The sequence below is a fragment of the Peromyscus californicus genome, unplaced genomic scaffold (assembly GCF_007827085.1).
Source record: "Peromyscus californicus insignis strain IS unplaced genomic scaffold, ASM782708v3 Scaffold_14__1_contigs__length_90479793_seg_2, whole genome shotgun sequence".
NCBI classification, from domain to species: Eukaryota; Metazoa; Chordata; class Mammalia; order Rodentia; family Cricetidae; genus Peromyscus; species Peromyscus californicus.
The window spans coordinates 9488235-9494360 of record NW_026294436.1 but is presented as its reverse complement, the minus strand read 5'-3'; positions in this window follow the sequence as shown (position 1 = coordinate 9494360).

Sequence of the window (6126 nt, the reverse complement as noted above, 5' to 3'; positions counted from 1 at the left end):
TCTCTCTCTCTCTCTCTCTCTCTCTCTCTCTCTCTCTCTCTCTCTCTCTCGCTCTCTCTCTCGCTCTCTCACTCTCTCTTTCTGGACGTTGTTGATATTGTTGCTTGGGGACTTATGATTTATGATGGACTTGTGAAAGACAGAAAGGAAGGTTTCTATAGGCCTATTACTCATGTGGTGATCCAGGTAAGACATCCTTTCCCAAAGCAGTGTTGATGGAGGTCTGAAAAGCAGGTGAAACACGACCCTGAGACAGAAATGAAATCTCTCTGACAGAACTCCAATTCCTGCCTGAGGCAGGAGATCCAATGAACAAATATGCTCTGGGAAACGATAAGGACTTATTTCAAATTTTAAATGCATTGTTAGAGCTAGTTACTAACAAGTTGAAGTTTTTGAATTTCATAGATCAACCATAAAATATGCATTCTATTTTGTTCTTTCTGTGTGCTCTGTATTCTATTTATTCTAGTCTCTATATTATGTACAGCATCCTTTCTCCATTAAATGAGTCCTCAATTAGACAAACCCCAATTTGGAAATACCTGGTATATCATTTCACACAAGAGAATGTGATGTCTGGGTTTGTTTGTTTGTTTGTTTGTTCGTTTTCTGAGACAGAGTTTCTCTGTATAGCCTTAGCTGTCTTGGAACTCACTCTGTAGAGCAGGCTAACATCGAACTCACAGAGATCTGCCTGCCTCTTCCTCCCAAGCGCTGAGACTAATAAAGCTGTGCACCATCACTACTACCGCTATTTTTTTTAAAATATTTAAATGACGATGTTCAAAACTCAGTGATACAAATATATCAATGCAGCTTTAGAAAAACCACACAGTATTTTTAACAGACATATCAGCAAAGAAAATATTCAAATAGCTAAGAGATGTTCATGATAGATCATTAGCAAAATGCAAGATACAGGTGCCAATGATATATGCTCCGGACCTTAAAAATCACACAATAGTTGTGAAGTACTGAAGATATGCAACTTACATTTAAAAACATTTGATAGCTTCTCTAAATTTTTATGCACATAATTTCTTTTTTCTTATTTTTCACTCTTTTTTGTTGCTATTGTTGCTACAGTGGATGGACCCTCTGTTTTGTGTTGAAAGGAACTGGTAACTCTGAAAATTCTAGTCACATTTCTGATTTCAGAGGCAATTATTCTAGAATAGTACCATTTATAACTTTTTCTGCATCATTTATGAGGTTTATCTAATTTCCTTTTATAGCTCTTTTTGTTTGTCTGTTTTCTGGATTTTGGTGAGAGGTAGAGTTTGGAAGTTCCCAATTGCACATGTTTTCCTATTTAGTTTCTAATGGCTAGTTTTAATGACCAGCTCAACACAGTCTAGAATCATCTGGGAAGAGAATCTCAATAAGGGAGTGTCTAGATCAGGTGTGTGGAAGATGGTCTTGGTTGCTTTACTTGATATTTGAAGACCCAGTCATTGTGAGTTATGCCACTCCCTGGGTTGGGGCTCTGGGCTGTGTAAGTAGAAAAGGCTAGCATGCATGCATCACTCTGTTTTACATTCCTGCTGCCTTGACTTCCTGGCTACCATGGACAGTAATCTGGGATTCTGAACTAAAGGAAAACTTTCTCACATAGGTTGATTTTTATCAGGGTGTTATTAAAGCAACAGGAAATGAAACTGGCACTGGGAGATGATCTAATGATAAACCATTTCCAAATATGTTTAAACTTAAATGCCATACATTAACAGAAATCGAGAAAGATGAGAACGAGAAATTCCAGATCACTTACAGTGATAATAGGCCCTAGTTCAGCTGTGTCCTTCATTGCCAAGATCTTGATAAAAATGTCCTCTAAAGGAGGGCACTCAGCCTTTGAAGTAGTAGCCTAAATACCAGGGGCCCCAACAGAGGCTTAGAAGCAAGAAATTCAATCAACAGGAACAGCAAAATGCTCACAAGGTAAAGGTCTCAAACAGGTCAGATGAAATATAGAAAAACAGATGAGATTAGAGTTTTGAAAATCCTTTTTATGCATTCATTCCGAAAATGCTTTTGGAGCATCCTGCATATGCTTTACCCTTCACTGTAGGAAGTTTAGAAGGGCTGGCAAGTTCCATCTCGGAAGAAGTATGCATTTGAGCAGAATAACTAAGATAACATACAAGTAAATAAAAATGGCATGATTTCAAAAGTACAAGGAGAAAAATAGGCAGATATTTCAGTTGAAATTTCAGGAGTAAGACTGAGGCATTTATTCAAACAAATGATAGAGTCTCATTTTGTGGTCCTGAATGTTCTGGAATTCACTATGTAATGTCATTCTGGCCTTGAACTCATAAGTGATCCTCTTGTTCTCTGCCCCCAGAATGCCAGGGCTTTGAGGTTAAGAAAACACATGTCTGTTCAAGGGCATCACAAAGGCAAGTGTACAGTAGACATGGGAGCTAATATACTTAGGAAACAAAATCATGATGGTGACACAGCAAGCCAGCCTACTTACCAAGTTGGTTAGGGATGCGGGGATGCTACTCTCTTCCTTGTGCTTTCAAAATAAACTCATTAGAGGCTCAGCAGTTAAGATCACTTACTGTTTGTCTTAGTCTGTGTTCTATTGCTGGGAAGAGACAGCATGACCAAGGCAACTCTTATAAAAGAAAGCACTTAGTTAGGGCTTGCTTACAGTTTCAGAGATTTAGTCCATCGTCATCATGATGGCTTGCATGGCACTGGAGCAGTAGCTGAGAACTTCATCCTGATCTGCAGGCTGAGAGGAAAAGAACTGAACCCAGTATGGGCCTTAAAAACCTCAAAGCCTGCCCTCAGTGACACACTTCCTCTAACAAGATCACACCTACTCCAACAAGGCCACATGTCCTAAGCCTTGCAATGTTTTCAAACAGTTCCACTTTTTGGTGACCAAGCATTCAAATATATGAATTTGTGGGGGTTGTTCTTATTCAAACCACTACACTGTTCTATCTGAAGATCAGAATTCAGAGCACAGCAGCCTCAACAGAAGACCCACCAGCACCTGCAATTCCAGCTCCAAGAAATCTGATGACACCCTACTGACCTCTGTAACCGCATGCAGGCTCGCTCTTTCTCTCTCTCTCTCTCTCTCTCTCTCTCTCTCTCTCTCTCTCTCTCTCTCTCTCCTCTCTCTCTCTCTCTCTCTCTCTCTCTCTCTCTCTCTCTCTCTCTCTCTCGTTGTTTTCATGGATTTGTATATTATCTCAGCCACTATTTTTTTTTTTAAAGATTTATTTATTTATTACGTATACAGTGTTCTGCCTGCATGTGTCCCTTCAGGCCAGAAGAGGGCACCAGATCTCATTACAGATGGTTGTGAGCCACCATGTGGTTGCTGGGAATTGAACTCAGGACCTCTGGAAGAGCAGTCAGTGCTCTTAACCGCTGAGCCATCTCTCCAGCCCTCAGCCATTATGTTATGTACACTCTAATTAGAGATCTGAAAGTTGAATGTGATGTATGCAAATGTATCTGTTTTGTAAATGAATGCATATTAATTGAGCACTCAGTTCTAGAGTTGGATGTCTGAGCTACAAATCCAGATTCTCCTACTCACCATGGGTATTAATATTTGTGGTCTCACTAGATCCACATGTTATGCTCTGTCAGATGGAGATAATAATAAGGCCAGCTCATGAGGTGGATGTAGAGTGTAGGGGTAGTTGCAACACAATCAACATAACAGTGGATTCACTACAAACATTCATTATTCATTCATTAAGCAATTGTCTGTGCCCAGTCATAGATCTTGGAAGCAGACTGGGTTTGTATTGGTGATTTGCTGAATTCCACATTTCTAAGTAAATTCTAGGTCCCTAGCAAGTAGGGAAGCAGCAGCAATGACTGGATGAATCCTATCTAAACATCATGGAGAGACATATGGGAAAAGGTAGTTTAAAAACAGGACTGGGAACCATGGCTGCAGTATTAGTTACTTTTCTCATTGTTCTGAAAAAAGTAACAAAAGTTACTTCAGGAAGGAGGAGTTTGTTCCAGCTACAGTTCGAGGACACAGTCCACGATGGTGCAAAGTTCCAGCAGCAGAAATTGAGACAGTGGGTCACATTGTGTCCGCAGTCAGGAAGCAGAGAAAGAAGAATGCCATTGCTCAGCTCGCTGTCTGCTTTTTATTCAGTCCAGTACCCCAGTTCATAGGTTGATGCCTCAGACATTTAGGGAAGATCGTCTCCTTTCAATCAGCCAAAGAGAAATCCCCTCATAAACATGTCCAGAAGTGTATCTCCTAAGTAACTGTAAATCCTGTCAAGGTGACAGTCAACATTCATCATCACAGGAGCCAAGAAAATCAGGCCGTGGTTCAGTGGCCACAGCATCTTGTTATGAGGGGATTGCCTTTAACTTTGCCCAAAATGCTGTCTAGAACCACACAAATAGAAGTCTACTGCTGGTGGTGATCCCGGGCCAGAAGGGGAAGGCTGTGCGTTTCTGAAAGTATGTCCTCTGAATGTGTCACAGGTACCCAACCTTGTACTGTGATCTGTTTTTCTTTAGAAATGCAAAAGAAACAGGTGTTAGGAGTGGATGACATGTGGAGATGGTAAGATTGCTACATAATTAATCCAAAGATAGAGCACTCTTTTCTCCAGCAAAGAAGGTACCTACAATTTCAAAAGGCTCTTAGAGTTCACACAGAGCACCCCACAGGGGGTACATATAACTCTATCTCTTATACCACAAGACTATCTAAAGAGACAGAAATAATTCTGGAGGCCTGAGGGAGATGCTGACTAATTACTGAGATCCTGGGAGAGTGGGTGAGTGAGTGAGTGAGTGAGTGAGTAAGTGAGTAAGTGAGTGTACCCTTTGAGGTCTGACAAGTGTGTTTTAAGGTCAGCTCACTCTGTGTGTAAAGAAAACACAGCCACCTTGAGAAAGTGCTGCTGTTGACAGTGTCCCCATTCTCGATGATTAACGGGGTGATTATTTATTCCTTTTGTGATTACCCTTGAATGTGTGACAGTGGTCCTTTGTCATCAAAGGAAACAGTTTTACATTCCAGTGAGAACGGAAAAGAGGTTTAATTACTATCTGTGGCATCTGCTTATTTGAGTCATCTTATGAATAATCACGGAGACCAACACATCCAGATGGCCCGGCTGTCTTCCTCTCTGTCTGCCTTTCTCACAACCAATAGCATGCTCTTTTCTATTCAGAAAGGGTGACTATTATGGGCTGAGGAGCTGGTTCAGTGGTGAGAGTGCTTAGTGCAAAGACAAGAAGACTGGAGCTTATATCCCTCGCACCCACAAAAATGTATGGCTGGCACATGGTCCCACTTGTAATTCCAGTCCTCTGAAGGCAGAGACAAGTGATCCCTAGAGCAAGCTGGCTAGTGACACTAACAAACTGGGTAAGCTCTGAGTTCTGCTGAGAGACTGTCATGATGAATAAGTAGAGAGCAATTGAGGGAGACTCATGTCAGCCTTGGGCCTTGATATGTGCATGCACACACCCGCACATAAGTATGCCCATGCATGTGTCAACATGCATACACATATGCATGCACCACACACACACACACACACACACACACACACACACACACACGTACATGAAAAGTCACATTTTAAAAGATAATTGGAGTGGCTGAGGAGTTGGCTCAGTGGTTTCTTTACTGCCTGCTCTTCCAGAAGGAGTTCGGTCTACAGCACCCATGTCACGTGGCTTACAACTCCTAGTAACTCCAGTTCTGGGGGATAAGACACCCACTTTTGGCCTCTGTGGTACCTGCTCACCAATATACAAACACATATGCACATACAATTAAAATAAAAAAAAGTTTCCCCAATCTAACAGGCATTTCTCAGTAACCAAGTAGCCTTCATGCTGTCAGCAGGACCATCCCTCTATCACCAACTTGAAAACCCACATGCCAAGTGGATGAAATCTGATAGTAAAGTACATCTGAGGAGAAGTCATTTGCAGACAGAGCCTCCTGTGGGATTCAGATGCAGTTACAAAATTGTCAATACTTCATATTGAAACAGCAGCTTTCTAAATAGCACAGAGTTCAAGGCTGGCTATCTGCTATTCTCAAAGGGAAGAACTTCTCTTCATAAAATATACTTAGAACCCTCTCCTGATGACATT